General features: G+C 39.1%; 1 protein-coding gene across 3 annotated transcripts in view; it reads left to right on the forward strand.

Annotated features, from left to right (window-relative positions):
* MYO16 (myosin XVI) overlaps positions 1-18,571 on the forward strand; it is a 379,293-nt gene that overhangs the window by 25,650 nt on the left and 335,072 nt on the right. The window contains exon 1 of one of the 3 annotated variants that reach the window (XM_071566927.1): positions 8,852-8,875. The exons of the other annotated variants lie outside the window; for them this stretch is intronic. The gene's annotated coding sequence lies outside the window, so the exon portion shown is untranslated. Of the gene's footprint in view, positions 1-8,851; positions 8,876-18,571 lie in introns of those variants that run through there. 3 annotated transcript variants of the gene reach the window in all.

The raw sequence follows: 18,571 nt of genomic DNA on the forward strand, positions 1-18,571 counted from the left end.
CAACATGGGCAAGGGAAACAGAGAAGACATTTATGGAGCCATTTTTTCAATTCATTCCCACAACAGAATCATATGCTTAGGCTACCCTGGTCTTTAGCAACTTAAAAGAAAGTGATTCATCAGCTCACCCTGTTACAAGATTCCTATTCACCCCAAATCAATCTTTTAATAATGACATCTAGATAATGATGAGCTGCAGGAGTTGCCTTGGTAACCTACTGCCTCAAAAGTCTTATGTATAGCTTTAGGACTTGCGAGGGGGGGGAAGGAGGGATAGAAAAAATTAATCAGTATGCTGAGAATGTTTGCAGTCCGTGTTTGTCAAAGGGGCAGATGTTGCAGAGAACTTTGTCTTATCAAATTCCAGGAGAAATTTTGTTAAAGTGGACTATAAAAACTATGATGATGCTGTATCCAGCTTATGTGAGATGAGAAGTACAAGGTGCTTTTTTTCTTTCAGACAAAAACAAAATCTGTCTCTAATTAGAACAAAAAATGCAGCACAAATGCAATCTCTTTTGGTTACATAAAGGCCAAATCCAGAAACAAGTATATTTTTCCTGTAGGTGAGTATCACTAGCCCTACTGTATTTCATTTCTCTTATGAGGAGTTCTGTGTCTCCAAAGCACACAAATCAGTTGTTTCACCAATACCAAAAAATGCTATTTAAAAAAAAAATGTTAAATCACTTTGTGATGATCACCAGTCCATTTTGATTTAGCAGCATTTCGGGGGCTCTAGTATTTCATATGCACTTTCCTTGGAAGAGCTTTTGTGCGCGGTTTCCCAAAAAGCTTTGATTTTCATTGGCGATGAGTTCTTATGAGGACAGGTAGAAATACAAGACTTTTGTGGAGCTTTGTGTCTCCTAAAGAAGCCTAGCATTCAAAAAATTAAGCAGCTGAATCTGAAACAGGTACTTCTCTTCTGCCTATCTTGTAAATAGTGATATATTAAGGATCTGCTTTTGTGTTAGGTTGTGGAGTGTAGCCTTAAAAGCCTGTTTTAAAGGTTTATTCCTGTCATAAGGTCCGAATGTAAAGAGTTGGCTGGAGCTAACAGCAGGATAGGGTGTCTGAATGAGTGCTACTACACACAAGAACAAAAGAATTTAATTAAATCTGAGTTGTGCTTTAAATTAACGTTGTGCAATTGTGGCAGTGTGAATTCTATTTCTTTTTCTTAGCATTCCTTTCTCAATGTTAAAAGAAAAAATAAAACCCTTCACTTAAATAGAAAAGAGAGATGAGACAGTGGAAGAAAACATCTTTAATTAATGTCATGAAAGTTATATCACCAGTTGACAACCATATCTCAGTGACTGCACAAGTCACAACCAAGTCCCTGTATTGTGAATTTGTTATGGTTTGATGTTTTTATGCAGTGCTTGACATTTCAGTCAAAATACTCAGATTCCTTTGCTGCTCTTTAGGAAGGGCTTGAACCAATCGACCTAGTCAATTGTACATGTTTATAGGTATCAGTTAAGGAAGGCTGGTATCAATGAAGTGACAAAAGTGGTATGAGTGCAAGGAATCAGGCGTGGTAAATCTTTCCGATTCAAGTGTTGGGGGCTTTCTGCTGTATAGAAAACAAACAAACACAAACCCTGTGCATATGTTAAAGAACTACATAAGATTAAAATTGCTCATGTGTTGCAATACAGTCACAAAGTTCCCATCAAAATCAAACTGTGTTGAAAACAGTGCATATCCAAAAGTGTCCTATCAGTGGATTAAAAATCGCACACCGATACGGTGGAGAGGTTTCCGCTTCCAGGAGCCAGGCTAGGAAAGCGACAAGCAGGGCTCCCTAGGATCAGGCCCCTTAGAAGCAAAGGTCGGCTCCTCCCGCCCCCGGCCCTGCGACCGTCCCGAACGGAACAAGCCCGCACTTGCCAGGAGACCACGAGGAAAAGCCAAGTTTATTGCCGCGCGCTAGCTTTTGAGGAGAGCATGGGAATTCCCTGGATGTAGGCGGGGAAGAGGGGCGGAGACGGGGCGGAGTAACACAGTTCATTGGGTACATGCAAACGAAGGGAAGGAGGGAGGGGAGGAGCGGCAAAAGGACCAATGGGAGAATGAGATGGGCGGGGAAAGCCTACCGTAGGGCTTCAGGCACTTCGAGGCAGGGACAGCCCCCGCCCAGGCTCCAGCGGCGCCTCGTGGGCGGCCCGGCAGGCAACCGTCTCCATGGCCGGGTCGGGCCAGGACAGGGGGACGCGACCCGGAGGGTTTTGTGGGAAGAGGGAACTTGGATAAGGAACTACTAAGGGAAAAATAACCAGGGTACACATATTGGGGTGTATAATATTCAAGCTGGGGAAACATCAATATAGGGTGTGAACATTAGAGTCCTTATAAATCTCTCGCAGAGCTTCCATATTCGGGGAGCCGGGTTCCTGGACTTTGGTGTCCTCGTCTATCCATCTCTTGTAGTATTTTTGCCACTGTATAAACCCTGGGTCTCCTCCGACAGTGTCCTATTGCTTTTGTTCTTATTTTTTGTCTGTTAGAAAAGAATTCATACAGTACAATAGTAAACCTAATATTCTCTTGTTTATTGACATCTTGCTCAAACAGGTAGCAAAACAGAGAACTGGTATAACCTTATATTTTACCATGCTTCCCTTTTTATGAACAGATCTGTAGTTTCGCTTCTGCAGAGGAGATAACTTTTGAGTCAGGAATATGTCTGATATAATTTGATTGCTCAGTACTCGTATCAGTCCCTCCAATTGGTCAGCTGCTAGTGTGCATTTAGCAATTTCTTCCTTGCCTGTTATCCACCTTGTGTATTTTCTGCCTGGCTTTGGTTGCCTTGTCTGTCAGCAGTTTACCACTACAAAGGCTAAATATATCTATTGTGAAATATAAGTAATTATTCACTCATCTTCTCAAAGCAACTGCAAATATCTGTTTTTAATGCTGGTATAGCTATTTCCAAACAAAGAGTATGTATTAGCAGAATCTTCTCTGTAGACTAAACTTGGTTTTGGAGTCAAGTTGAATTCTGGTCTTGTCTGTATTGGGTAGGTATTCCATAAGTAAACTTTTTCTTTTCTATAGTAGTGCTCAGACCAGATCATTGCTTGAAATCAGGGAGGGTTTGAGATGTGGTGACTTTCACAAATTGATTTGGGTAATGCTTTCAATATAATTCATCTGTAAGTACTGATTAAATCTTGGGTGGGGTAAAGAGATGCTGGGCATATGTAACATGTTACAAGGAGCAATCAAAATCCTACAGCTTTGGCATGATGAGTCCAATCATATTAACTGCATCATAGCACAGCTGGATGTTTATATCAATGTACTGGAATCAAGGGAACAACTTTGCTACATGAAAACACAACTAAAAATGTATATATTTAATAAATGGCACTAGTAAAAAGAGCCATTGAGAGAAACACAAAGAATAAAGCTGTAGGAAAAACCAATCACTATACAAACCAGTGATCCTATTACATTACCTTTTTTGCTATCTTGCTGAATGCCTGATGAAAATCAGGCTTGGTTGTGATGGCTCTTATTTTTCATAGATGTTTTCATTATTGTAACAGCAACTGGTAACTCTTCTGTGTTTAGTCTGTCAAGTTTGACTATATAAGGAGGTATATTTTTTCAGACTAATTTTATATTAATTTTGCATATTAAAAGTTATACAGTACTAAGTGATTTTTGGAAAAAGTACCCTTTTATTTTAAAAGCCTCTTTAATGTTGTGAATTGACAAATGGAAGAATAAAACAGTGTAACCTTTCCTTCATTCATTTTTTTAATAACACTATTCTGTTTTCGGCATGCACAGGTAAAGGAATAAAAACATGAAAGCAGAAGTTTTGAAGGACCTGATATAGCAAGGAAGGATGAACATGATTTTACACAGTAATATCTAAAAGTAATGTGATTGTAATTTTAAATATGGAAGTAAGCAGTATGCACTCAAATTCTAATTTGTTAACTTGCTTGTACTAATGAAGTTTTACAAATACATACCTATTTTGACTATATACCCCACAAGCAAATATTATTTTATTATTGTCATTATTAGTAGTAGTAGTATTAAACCAGCTATATGTAGGTAATGTAATCATTAAAACTAAAAATGTGATGGGTATGGGACCTTCCTAATCTGAAGAAAATAAAGGTGCTAAACCCCTTGTATGAGATGTTTGCATTTGACTGAATTGACCCAATTTTTAAAGTTCTCATTAGAAGTCTGTGTAAGTCTTTCCCTAGTTCTTCTGGTGCAATGGAATTCAAAATGCATCTTCTGTAATTAAGTCTTTCTTCCCACTGAATTCAATTTTCCCTAACAGACTGTATTTAAAAAAAAAAAAAGAAGGCTATGAGATGTTAAGCAGAACCACATTATGCAGTGATGGTAATCTTTAATGATATCATAAATACCTGTTTGCCATTAAAGACAGTCCATTACATGTCTGTGTTAGTTCATCTTGATGAAGAAAGAAGGGTGCAATCACTCAAACCCAATATAATGTCATAGCAATATATGACAAGCTGAAAATAGCAACTCCTAATGAAGATCTCTAAATACAAATAAAGATATCTACAGTAGTTTTACTGGGTATGGAGTAACTTTCAGTCTCTTCATTTTCTGCCTGCACTGCTTGCATGATGTGATTTGATTATTGGTTTTGTTGGCATCAATTTATTTGCTGACAACCCGTTTTGTCTGTTTGAGTTGCCCATTTTATCAAGCTAATTTTCTGTTGTTGCAATGGTGTCCACTGATTTGAAAACAAAAGAGAAAAGAAAAGCAAGGCTGCTTAAATTATTGAATGCTTTTCATCCAGGGTGTTTTACAAGTCTCAAGGTATATTTGCTGTTTTTTACAGAATAAGCACCTGAGAGTCTCAGCAAGTTAAAATTTGATTTGTACAGAGCTGCACCTCTGCTGGAAGAATACAAAGGTACCCATGGGTGCATTTTAAAGAAATTATATTTAAGGATTGGAAACTCTATGTAGAATCAGAGCTGTCATTAATCTCATTTGGTCTAAATTAAAAAATAACTGAAACTGAAAACATGATCATGTTGTATGACCTTTTGTTTTACTTCACAATAGTCTGATTGGCAACCTGTGTGGCAGATATGAAATGTGGGATATGAAATGTGAAATGTTTTCTGAGATGTGGCCTTGCTCAGAGGGTGGAGATAAAGAAAAATGATTCCTGGCATTTTACGGAGCCCAAAGCTGTCAAACCATTCTAGTATGACTGTGTAGCCCTGGAGACCAAGGTCTGCGAAGCACCCACTGCATCTGTGTGTTTATGGCCCTGGGAAATGCCAAGTACGGAGAGGAGTCTGTTTTCCCCAATGGTGACATCTGCCCTTAGCAAAAGCAAGGCTATGCTGTTGCACTTCAGCATCTATGTATGATGGTTCTGTGACTTGAAATTAGCGTTATGGTCTTGTAAGTAACTAAAATGTTGCTTTTATTCTAGCAGTTATATTGGGTTTGCATGGACAGACTTTGGTAGCAGGGGGGACTACAGAGGCAGCTTCTGCGAGAAGCTGTCAGAAGCTACCCCCTTGTCTGACAGAGCCAATGGAAAGTGTCTCCAAGGTGGACCTGCTACTGGCCAAGGGCCGAGCCCGTTGGTGATGGTGGGAGAACCTCTGGAATAACATCCTTAAGAAGAGCAAAGGAAAAAAACAACCTGCTGTGGAGCAACAGCCAGAAGAGTGAGAATACATGAGAGACAAAGCCCTGCAGACACCAAGGTCGGTGAAGAAGGAGGGGAAGGAGGTGCTCCAAGCTCTGAAGCAGAGATTCCTCTGCAGCCTATGGTTTAGAGCATGGTGAGACAGCTGTGCCCCTGAATCCCAAGGAGGTCCATAGTGAAGCAGACATGCACCTGCAGCCCATGGTGAAGAACTCCCTGCTGAAGTAGGTGGATGCCCAAAGGAGGCTGTGCTGGAGCAGGCTCCTGGCAGGACCTGTGGATGCATTGGAGAGAGGAGCCCATATCAGGGCAGCTTTGCTGGCAGGACTTGTGACCCCACGCTGAAGCAGTCTGTTCTTGAAGGACTGGACGCTGTGGAAGGGATCTTTGCTGGACCAGTTCATAAAGAACTGAGTCCTTGGGAAGGACCCCCTTTGGAGAAGTTTGTGCCACTGCTGAGTCCTGGGAAGTGAAAGAGAAATGAGGGTGGCATTTCATTGTCCCTTCTGAACCTTCATATAGATTTAGAGTAGGCTGCTAGTGACATTTAGATTTGTTTATTGTTGAGTTGGATTTGGTTTTGTTTGCAGATCCATACTTTTGGGATTATTTAAAGGTTAAGTATTCATGTGGAAGCTGTACAACCACTGTTGTATTATTCCTTGCTTTCTAAACTCTGTTCATGGGACACATGCCTATGGGAATGATACCGAGTATCTCCAAATACTCATGCCTTGTTTTTGGCCAGGAGTTTGTAGTCTGGGTAAGCACTGATAGCTCCCATTTGGTCCCTGTTTGAAGTCCATCAGATGAAAGCAGATAATGGCACTGCGATCTGAAGAATCCAATACTTTACTGAGAGGATGAAGGGCATGGCTGGAAGCAGAAAAAATGATAATATTTTATTTTACTTAAATGTCTTTGCAGTATGCTAACTGTAAGGGTTCCAGCAAAGGTAACTATAAATTGAGTGTGTTACTTGGATGAAATAACCTCTCACATTAGGCAGAATATAGTTTTTCTTTTTAACACCTTTTTAGAGCTCCTTATTTGTCAAAGAGAAAACTAAATATATTAAAAGCATTAATATTGCAAATTGCCTGAAAGCATAGAGCCATCAGAAATTTTGTTAGGAGAGCAGAGCAATCACCTAGCTATTTGCACTACTCTAAGAGTAGTCCATAAGCAGAAAGGTGTGATTTCCTAGCAGTGTGTAGATATGAATTAATTGTTTACCTGTTTAGTATCCCCCATCCCACCCATCTTCCCTGTCTGACCTGATCCCCTCACTAAATCTGGCTTCTTGGTGCTCTAAGTGGAAACACCTGTCATTACTGAGTGTATAGTAGTCCTCTCTCCTGGAATTTGCAGTAACTTTTTTTGGTTAAGGAAAAGATCAAAGCCAAGTCATAGGAAATAGTAATAGAAACCTATTTGCCCATTCTGCACAATTATTGCTGTTTTTGCTGTGCTGAAGCATGATGGAATTCATCTTGCACCAGATTCATTAAGTCCTGTGTTTACTTGAACAACGTAGTCAGGAACTGAAAAAAACTTTTACTCGAAAATACTTTTCTTTATCTACCATTTGTTCCACATTTTTCCTTGATATGACATAAATAATCCCAGACCACGATACTGGTTTCAACCCTGAAGGGGAAAGAAATTAAAGCTCTTGGTTGTTAGTCCATGCAGAGATATTGTTGTGGTCCATCTCGCATGACAAACCTTACTGTGTTATAGCAACGTGGCAGTAACTTGAATTTCAACTGTGAAACTCATACTGTATCATAGATGTGTTTTCCAGTTAGCCTAAGGCTGCTAAAGCAATGTTTAACCTTTGAGCTTAGACACAGTGAGATCTGAAATGGTGGAATTATTTGGTAGGTAGAAGGAAGTGTCCTGGTATCTTATTGCATTTGGAGGTGAGGTATTGCTGGTCTCCATACATTTTTTCTGTTTTAAGTGTGGTCAGAACCTCAGTGTTTTATGGGGCTTGTCCAAGATTGTCTGAGGACAAATAAACCTCTTTTCTTAAAAACCATTTAGGTCAAGCTGTGGTGCAACCTAGTTCAAACAGAACTAAGAAGTATGAGTAAGCACAGTTGTGAAGCTGTTGCCAACTTGTGAAGATAAAGACTCATTCAATGAGACAGTTTCAGCTCCCACTCATACTATTGCCCTGGATGGTTGCCTAGTCTCCTCACTATGATCCAAATCTCTGTTTGGGGATTCCCTGGTTTGCATAGTATTTATGTGATAGACTTTGGAGCTTTAAAGACACTATTGCTTGCTGCACCAGAGATCTTGCTTTTGTTCTCACATTTTGTTTCAGGTTTCATTTTATATAGCAAACAGAGGAGACATATTGCCTTCATTTAATAATTCAGAGTATGCTGCAAGCCCCCTTTGATTGTGGGGTGGTTGTTGGAGCAGAAACTGCAGGAGCATCACTGCCTGCCTTCTGATGGGCTCAGCCATTGCTTCATCCCTTCTGAAAGAAAGCACCATCCCTCTCACTTACTAGCCACCAGTCAATTTTCTGGTTTCCTAGGAAGGCAGGGTGGGGCAAAGAAGGTTTCCACTCTCTCCAGGCCACATGATCATGTGGGAAACCTTCTTAAACTGAGCATGTGTACACTCCCATGCTAGCACGGTCTGATTTATGATTTGCATATGCTTGCTTTGAGGGGCACAAATGCAGGAATTCTGGGGAAGCTGTGAATTTTGGGGTTGGGAAGTGCTGTTTGTTTTTCTGGTTGTTTGAGTGTGTCCAAATGCAGCAGTTAGACTTGTAGTCCAAATATATCCTGGTTTTAAATGTGAGGTAGTAACTAATTTTTGTAATCAAGGTAAGACCACTACAGATTAAATACTGTGAGGATCACGATAAAATATTGCTAAATGCAGAGTTAAAAATAATGATATTAAACCAGTAGCTTAATAGTAAGAAGGATAGATTAATAAAATGTTATATGCACCAGGCAGCTATTCACCATCTATTCACAAGTGTGAGGTGAGCAGCATTGCCTGGCTAACATGTTTCCATGTTGCAGAGTTGCTATGGCAATATCAAACCAATGAATAAACCACATCACAGAGACAGGGAGGTGAGTAAGTGTGAAATTGATTCAGTGGAAAACAGGAATGTGGGAGTGAAATTGGTCAAGATAAAATTTTATGGTAGGAATATCTATTTATTTTCACATTTTCAATAATTTATTGTAATGAATTTTTTTAAAAATTGAAGTCTTATAGGTATGTTTTCCACCATAAACTCATGTATTTTTATCTGATGCTGTGTGTGTGTTTTTAGCATATGTAAGACATTTAATCCATTAATAATGAATATAGCTAAATATAAAAAGTGCAAATATTTAAAAAATAAATTGAAATAATTGCTAGTCGTATAAAATCTAGGTAAGATAAATTAACTTGACTGTAAGTTTTTTTATCAGATGAAAGCTAATATTGTTGAAGTTGTATTTGAAAGCATGTTTCTACATACATCAGGCTTAAACTTGCTCTTTATTTCTAAATGTGTAGTGTAGTGACAGGACCCACAGAAATGTCATAGAAACACTGCATTTTGGATACCACATTGTTTTAACTAAAGACAGATATCTGTGTGTATAAATGCATTACACAATTGTTGATCATGCTTCATTGTGCCCTGTTTTGTGATTTATGTGACCAGTGTTGGGATGAAAATATTTTGGGGTTTTTTTTCCATTTATTTTAAAACAGTCTGTGAAAAGAACTGTTACGCTACAATATGCTATTAGCAGTATATTTCCATTATCTATGGGAAATAAAACACCTATCAAGCATGTTTCTAATTAGGATTTCTGTTTTACTAATTCATCTCAATTCAGTTGCATGATCAAATAATGATAAAGTTCTTAGTCCTCGGGAAATCCTATTGCTGTGGAATAGAATGTTATTTTGTTGTATGTGAATTATTAATGTTACAAATTGATATTTGCTTAAAACATAAGGAAATCTATTCTTAGACTATACTAGTTTTGGGAAGGAAGCATGCTTCTGTCAGTTTTAGTGCTTGTAGTTCACATTCTATTAATTCAGTCTAAACAATCTGACATCTTACATGTGCTTTTCTGTTTCATCTCTATCTTCCCCCCTGTGAGTGTATCTCCATATCCATGCCCTTTTTATCCATGGGCAAAAATATGTATGGTAACAATGCTAAATAAAACAGCATTAATTTTGTTTTGAAGATGCCAGAATAGTCCTATCAAGTACAGTCAATAAATTCAAGAATGTAGTTTGCCTGAAATCCTCCTCTGCCACATAAAAGCTGCTCTGCTACTTCTTTGGGTTTCTTGAATTCAAAGCAGAGCTGAGTAGCTCAGTTTATTTACAGAAAGAAACCGATATTTGTTTGCATCTACCCTTTTGACATGGCTTTCAGAGAACAACGTTTGCCAAATTATTGGCAAAGAAGTTACTGGCCAACGCTTTTTACATTGGGAGGGAGTGATAAGGTGCAGACAAACACAGGGCAAGTGTTGGCTGAACACTGAAGCTTTTATGATTTGGAGTTTTAGGGGTAGGAAAAACCCTTCTGTGACATGACATCTTCATTTACACATTTTCCTGTATCTCTGCAAGTGTTAAGGTCTGACTAAATAATATTCCTAAATTCAGTTCACGTGCTGATGAGCAGCTGCATCTCAAAAGATTGTTCATTTGTGGCATTTTCAGATGTAAACAAAATCCTCAAATTAATTGATCAAACCTAGATAGATCAAGGTTAAACAGATGCAAAAACAAACAGTAGAGGCCAGGATGTAGTTTTTGTTGTACACCATATGCACATGGACTATCTTTCTTAATTTGTCACTGTCCATTTTAGCTGTGCACAGTGTACAAGACTGGCTGCCCAGTGATCTCCATCAGGGACTTCACAGAAGGAGAGTTGTCACTATTGAAGCTTTTCCTTCTGGCATGGCCCAGCCCACTGATGAGCTCTCCTTGAGCTAAGCCGATTGCCAGGCTGGCCTGGATGAGGACAGGCACAGGACTGAAAGAGTGGAAATGTTCTCTTTGAGGGAAGGTGCTTTCAGAAGAGCCTCAGTTTTCTACCTACTGCTTTAACTTCCTCACTTTTGGTGTGTATGTTGCCAAAAGTGCAGAAAACTTGTTGCTGCTTTGAAAGCAAAGGAACATTTGTTCCAAGAGGTGTCTGTTTGAAAGTCTGCTTATCAGCAGTGCTTGGTAAGTAGCCCGGTGTGTGCACAATCCCTGTGGCTCTGCAGAGAAGTGGTTTATTTGGAAAATCCTCAGAAGCTTTTTTTGGAGTCTGAGTTCTTAGCAAGACAGACATGGCTAAGAAACAATTCTGGGGGGAAGGAAAGGAAGAAGTAGCTCTTCAGAAGGCCAAAAGAATCCTCCAGATCAAGTGGATTTCTTTTCTCAGCAATCCATATTGCTTCACCTTCAGATTGTTATCTCTTGTAAAATGAAATTACTTAGGTTAGCTTTCCTGAGAATGCAAGCCAAGATAGCTTTCTGTCCCCATCTGTGAGTGGAAAAAAACTATACCAAACTAGTGGTATTTCTTCTTTCAGCCCTCTGAAGCAAATGGCAACAATGGTTCATTTTGAGAGAAGCATATATCCAGTCTTGTAGCACCCTGAGTGCTGTCTAATGTGATGAGTGCTACATGCTTCTTTAGCAGCATCAGTGTCCCCTTGTTGGAAGTGCTCATGGTTGCAGTGTGATGCTCAGAGTATACCTGTAACACAACACACAGAAACAAAGGGATATGGCTTAGGAGAAACGCATCCAGGCATCCACTTTAGGTAAGCAGTGGGACTGGACATCACATGGCCCTGGAAATTTTCTTCTCTCTAGACTGTTTTTGGGTGTGTGATGCCCTGCAATGTAAATTATCTTCATTCCAGTCTTTCCAAATAAAACAACTGGTATGGGTGTAATGAACACATGGGGAAAAAACCTGCTGTCTTTACCTCAGTAGCTAAATACAGCCCAGAAAATCTTGATCTGTACACTTTGCAGGATTCAACACGATGGAAATGGAATTTTGTGTAAATTTCTCTAATACAAAACTCAGCACTGAGGTGATATTGTCTGGTCTCTTTTCTTGTCCATTGAGCTTGGTCTCACCTTTCTCCACACAATCCCATATGCCAACAATGAGGCACTGGGAGCAGCAAGGAGAGCCTAGCTCTCTCCATAGCACCCATGGTTTACCTCAGCCTAGGGTGATGAAGGCTGTGAGCATGTTCAGTGCAAGCAGAATGTTATCAGGCACTGATTCCTCTGAAAAATACAGCTGTATAAAGCCAAAGTATTTTCAAATTATTGTAACCTCACTGGATATGTAATGTAGCCTTGTGTAATAACAAAGCCACTTTGTTTTGTGTTATAAGGCAACATCACACTTGCTACAAGTCCTTACTTATATACAAGTCATTGTTTCTTAAACAGTCAGTCTGTGTATTTTCAGTGGGTTTTATTTTTCTGGTGTACAGAGAATGGAAAGAAAGAGTCTGACCATGAGATTTTTTTCCTGGAAAGAGTACTGTCTAAGCCTTTGATTTCTGCCTGCTGGCCTCCAGAATTGTAACAGTCTGGTGTAACTTTGTATTTACCTTGAGGTACACTCGTCTATCGTTGTGTGACTTTTTTTTCTTTCATATTTCTTCAGTTATTGGGTCAGCGGCCTTTTTTGAAATTTACATTCTTTTGTTTCTCTCTCTTTTTTGTAATTTTTGTTTGCTTTTTTCCAGTCTGGTAGACTGCTTTTGTGCATTTGGTATAAAAAGTCCTACAAAAACTGCCAGCGCTCACATATGCCAATATCCTTATGCATTAGTTTCTGCTGAGACACTGGCTTGCTGTTTTTTTATGTCACTGAGGTAACTTTTCCTTGTTCTTTGGTTTCACAGTTTCCTTTCTTTGAAATGTGAATTCATCTCTTTAGGAGTATTTTAATAGAAGTTATCTTATTTGAGCACCTCATATAACCTTTTGGTGTTAGAAAGTTTCAGTAGCAGCTTTTGGGGATTAAAGAAGATAATCAGGTGATAGCAATTTTCAATTTACTTCCAATTGCAGGATGGGACACCCAGTTGGAACCATGGATGAGAAACGCACCTGTGCCCAAGTCTCCATCATTCTTTTTTCTTGGAGCCATCTAGTCACTTGTCATCTGGTCAGAGCTGTCTGGGGTGGGCAAAGGGCACATGGCAGAAGTCAAACAGAGTCCAGGGAAGGCTGGGAAGCTTTTTTGGCTTTACCTGGGGAATACGTTTTCTGGTATCCACTGAGCAATTCCTGAAGAGTCCTTAGTTACTAATGCCCTTTGTACATTCTTTGGTGTTGGTTACAGTCTCTTCTCATCCCTTTGGGACATATGGCTCTCCCTGAGCACAGAGGTTGCCTTGAAAGCCTGTAAGTTTCAGGAACATGTAACAATTAATTTGGTAAATCACTTAGTGCAGCCCTAGGTGTCACCCACTGCTCTTTCCTGCATAATTTCCAGTGGTTTCTGTGACCTACCATCAGTCCTCTTTGAGATGTCTGGTTTCCTCTGTCATTCTTCCATGCATCTGTTTGGCTAAGTTTATATTTTCATAAGCTCTCAGACAAGATGCATTGCCTGCAGTTGCAGACTGTTTCTTGAGGGATCACATTGGCCGTAGATTTAATTAATTGATACAACTCTACTTCGAAAGCCTTTCAGCCAATATGTACCACTTAAATCTATTAGTTACATGTTCCAGCTAAGTGGTTCTTTTTGTGCTGCACTACTGTAAAATGCATAAAACAGAACAGTGCCTCATATGAGAGGTTAGGTAGTGGAAACGAGAGAACAGAAGTACTAACAAGTTTGCCTCTTTCCCTGGCAGTTAAAAGATAAAGCACAGAAAGAATCATTGACCTTGTGGCTCAATCACAGTTGTGACACTGCTTGGTTGTTCTTCCTATGGTCTATGATACACCATGGTGCATCCTGTAGTCCTGGTTTCCTACTCATTGAGACCAGAGGATCCACAGGAGTTGTCTGGACTTGTCTTTTAAGAACCATGTGACATGAAGACTGAGCTCATCTGCTATAGTTTATGAATTGAGCTGCATTAATAATGCCTTGAGCTGCTTTAATAATACCTTGAGTGCGTAAGTTCCCAAAGAAGCACTGATTTTCTGACCGACCAGTGCCTGCATTTTTGGTAAATTATTTTTTATTCCTATGCTAGGGAATGTCATGTATTGCAAACATATTGGAACACCTCTCCTGTGAGGAAAGGCTGAGAGAGTTGGGATTGTTCAACCTGGAGAAGACAAGGTTCTAGAGAGACCTTAAACAGCATCTCAACACTTAATGGGGACTTATAAGAAAGATGAGGACAAATTTTTATCAGGATCCGCAGTGATAGGATGAGGGTAATGATTTTAAACTTAAAAGAATTGATTTGGATTAGATATAGGGAAGAGACTTTTTACAATGATGGTGGTAAAACACTGGACCAGGTTGCTCAAAGTGGTGAATACCCCATCCTTGGAAGCATTCAAGGTCAGGTTGGGTGGGGCTCTCAGCAATGTGATGTGGGTGAAAATGTCCCTGTTCATTGCAGAGGATTGGACTAGCTGACCTTTGAAGGTCCCTTCCAAACCAAACTATTCTGTGATTCTTTGTTGGGGAATGGACTCTGATGGATCAAAAAGCAGAAGATAAATAAATTGGTCTCCATATTTAGTGTTACAATAATCAAAAACACTGACTTAAATTTTGTGTTCTTTGGGGTATCTTCTTATGTACTTGCAATGTGTCTATACTTAGCAGTGAAGCTGAGGTTTTAACTTTCTTCAGTTTCTACATGAACATTTAGTGTCTGGTTATCTGTAGCAAAGTCAGTTTCCTTTCAAGGCTCATGAGAATAGATGCTACAATACCTTTTCTAAGAGTGCACAAGGAACTGGATGGAAAGGTCCCAGAGAAGTGCTTCAACAAGGTAGAAGTTAGTATTTGACCTGGTTTCCCAGTCTTCTTGACTCTTCACTGAACTGAGCATTAGGGTATTTTGTGTTCTTGATGAATGATATAGTAGGTATGACCTGGATTACTTGGCATTAGAAAAAATGGAGGATATGATTTTGACAAATCAGGACTCTCAACTCTAATCCTGTGTGAACTTCAACTGCTTTAATTAAATGCTGATTACCTATTCCCTTTACTGTTTCTATTTATTAAAGTCCTATGAGCTATTGCTGTTGCTTGTAAAATCTGTAATCTTCTGCATTATTGCTTGGCAGAATGTCTTTTTGTCTAGTAAAATATATACAGGACTTGGAAACTGTCAGGCAAATTAAGTGTTTGTATGTGAAAAAATTTCTTCCTGTGAGATTTGGGATATCATATATAGACTTTAATATTTAAAAATATTAACAATCCAGACTGTGAACATAGCTGTGTCAGTTGAAATCTATTCTATTCAATAGGTCATTGCTTGTAGTGTAGATTATTGGTGAGAAGGTGTTGTCACCAAAGAATATATCTGTACTGTTTGGAGGCATCTAGGACTTGAGTGAAACCTTAGATTAACTGAGGTGTCCATAGCTGTTTATTGACATATGCACTTGACTGCTGGGCCAGAAGCTGTGGATACTTTTAGCATTTAAATTAATTCTAAGTATAATTTTTTCAGTTGCAGTTGGGCAATATAATCCCTTCCTTGTGCACCTAAATAGGATTTGGAAACCCAGAATCATTTCACACAAGAGTATTTATGGAAATTATTGTTGCTGTTGTTTTTAAAACAGTGCAAACTTCTCCAGATTCTGTGTATTCTTCCTAGCAATTTAGATATGAGCCAGCAATGTGTACTCTCACAGTTCAGAAAGCCAGTTGTATACTGGACTGCATAAAAAAAGTGTGACCAGCAGGTTGGGGGATGTGAAAGGTTGCTCTGTTCTCATGAGATCTCACCTGGCGTACTGCTGGAGTTTCCAGTACAAAACAAACATGGCTTTGTTCAGAGGGGTCTAGAGGAGGGGTATGAAAATCATCAGAGGGATGGAACACCTTGCCTATGTCTCCAGAAAGACATTCTAGCAGCCTTCCAGGACCTAAAGCGGCCTACAAAAAAGATAGAGAGAGACTTTTTACCAGGTTCTGGAGTAACAGTACAAGGGGGAATGGCTTTAAACTGAGAGTCTTGATTTACTTTGGATAGGAGGACAGTTTTACAATGAGGGTGGTAAGACACTGGATCAGGTTGCCCATAGAAAGTACAGATGTCTCATCCCTGGACCTGCTCTAAGTCTGGCTGGAGGAGGCTTTGAGCAGTCTGAGCTAGCAAAAAATGTCCGTGCCCATGGTAGTGAGATTATTCTAGCTGATCTCTAAAGGCCCCTTCCAACATAAACCATACTACAATTCTGTGATTCTATGATCCTTGATCCTAATTGTTTTAACTATGGATAAAGCAAAAAGTTACTTCTAACTATTGTAAAAGATACTCAGAATGCAGTGCAGAAATAAGGACAGCTGAATCAGCCATTGTGTAAGTTGATCAGTGCATCTGGGGAGGAAATGCTTCTCTAAGGAAGTGGCAATACTTCAACAGGGCAACTGCAGAGATGAAGTACCCACCGAGGATACTTATCACTGCTTTGTGTTGCTCTGCAGGTATGAAGGGAAAAAAATCTTTTACTTTTTTGTTCTTGTTAATGGTAAAGAATAACATTGTTTTATTTTGTAAAACATTCTTTATATATGTGCATTTTTTAATTCTCCCTTGTCCTTCTGTTTCCTTTTTTTTCTGTGCAAACTGTTGATATTGCAAAAAAAAAAAATCAAAGGATAGGTATTTATAGATGAAAAAAGTTGGCAACTTAGTTCTGAAGCTGGAATAATGTAGTAGAATATAACAATTGTTTTTTTCCCCAAAATAGACAAATCAAAATCAATGCCAATTTTTCTCTCTGAAGATTGAATGAAAAAACACTGAGGAGATTTTTTTCCTCCATTCCATTTCTTCAACCAAAACCAAGCTCCCCATGAACCTCCTCCCCCCAGATCTTACATCCTGGGAAACCTCGTTTAAATAGGAAATTTTTTTCAGAACTGAATAAAATATAAGATTCTAATCACATTTCCCTGCAGCCTTTCCTTTAACCCTGAGAAGAGTGAGATTGTGCCTTCTTAAAATGAGAGTGTTAATAATACTCCTCCTCCACAGAGATGCTGTCAAATCTGTTGTGACTTTGTGACTTAGAAGTATAGGCTGGCAGTCTGCCCCCTCAGCTCAAGAAGGCATGGCATCATGCCCAGGCTCTTTTTCTCTGGGTTTCAACTTCTTCCCATGGCTGTGCAAAAAGAAGTCAATACTTTCTCCTAACCTTGGTTATCCTGCTGAAGACTCATCTGTACTACCTAGAGGTTTCTATTCTGTTCATTTCAACTTAAAATTCACTCCTACTCTTCCTTGTCAGCTTTCTTCCTGTAGCCAATGCATCTTAGCATCCTAACCTTCTTACAGAGACCACCTTTCTTAATTCAGATCAGCTGCTGGATGGCTTTTCCAACCTCATAGTACTTTTTGATGAGCCTCAGGTAGGGGGGAGCTAATCCCCTGGTAATTGCTGTAATAATGATCTGACTTGCCTTACTATGACTTCAGCCAATCTGGAAAAAGTTAAGTTATTGGATGCTTTGGTAATGCATGCTATATAAATATCTTGAATCAGATTTTTCTTTTTTTAGATAAGTTCAGTTTGCTATTAAGTGATTGGATTGTAAGGTGCTATAATAATGCTATAAACAGTGACCTTTCAAAAATATATATTTTTTTCACTCTAGTAAAAGGAATCAATCTTTCTTGGGATTCTGTTCCTAATGAAATAAAAAGATTAAAAACAAGCAAGGAGGTGACACTAAATGGTATTGGAGGGAGAATACCATGCTGTTCACATTTTAGAGTCATTGAGAGTGGATACTCAGTCCAACTGACAATCAGAATACAGAAATTTTAAACATAACCTTGGATTTATTAGTTTAATTTTCAAAATAAAACACTGAAAAGATTTTACAATATTGAATTTTGAAATAGCATTATATCCTTAATCTCTGTAGATGATAACTTTATTTTAAAAAACCCTACTAAATACCATGTGATATATTCATATATGAGCTGTGGTCAGTAATTCAAAGAGGAAAATGCAGAAAGCTGAGGACAGTTAATGTAAAGCCTATCACAGAATCTTAAGCCTGCATCATCAAGACCTGTCTGCCTGATGCTGCCAGTCCTGAAGTGTTTTGTCTTATCTCTCTGCAATACCTGTATGGTGTATCTTGTTAGTTCTATCAGGACACAAAGGCAGATCGCACTGCAGCTACCTTTCCTGACAGCATTACTGTTTCAGGGCATCACATTTTCATTTGAATTTGTTTATCTGGCAAGTGAAATCAGAGCCAAAGTGAAAACAGCCTGCAATTTTACTTACAGACTACTACAAACATTCATGTCATCCTGGGAGAGTTCAATTAGGATTTTGACAGTGCTGCAGCTGTAGAGGTCCTGGAGTCAACCATCAACAATTCACTAATATCATCAGCTTTGTTTGTAGCAGCACAAGTCAAAAAAGTTGTTAAAATGTTTGGCATCATCGGGAAGGGTGTTGAGAAGCAGACAGCGAATTTCTGCTCTGTGTTTTACTGTGATATACAACATCGATGTGCCCAGATCTTGACAGGTCTGTTGTGTAGGTCCAGTTCCCATACTACAGGAAGGATAGTAGAGGAACAGAGAGGGGCCACTAAATTTTTGAGGGGGAAGAAGCTGTCTTTGAGGACTAGACTTGCAGGGATTATTTATTTTGAGCAGAAGA

This window comes from Pithys albifrons, chromosome 1 (assembly GCF_047495875.1).
Source record: "Pithys albifrons albifrons isolate INPA30051 chromosome 1, PitAlb_v1, whole genome shotgun sequence".
Lineage (NCBI taxonomy): Eukaryota > Metazoa > Chordata > Aves > Passeriformes > Thamnophilidae > Pithys > Pithys albifrons.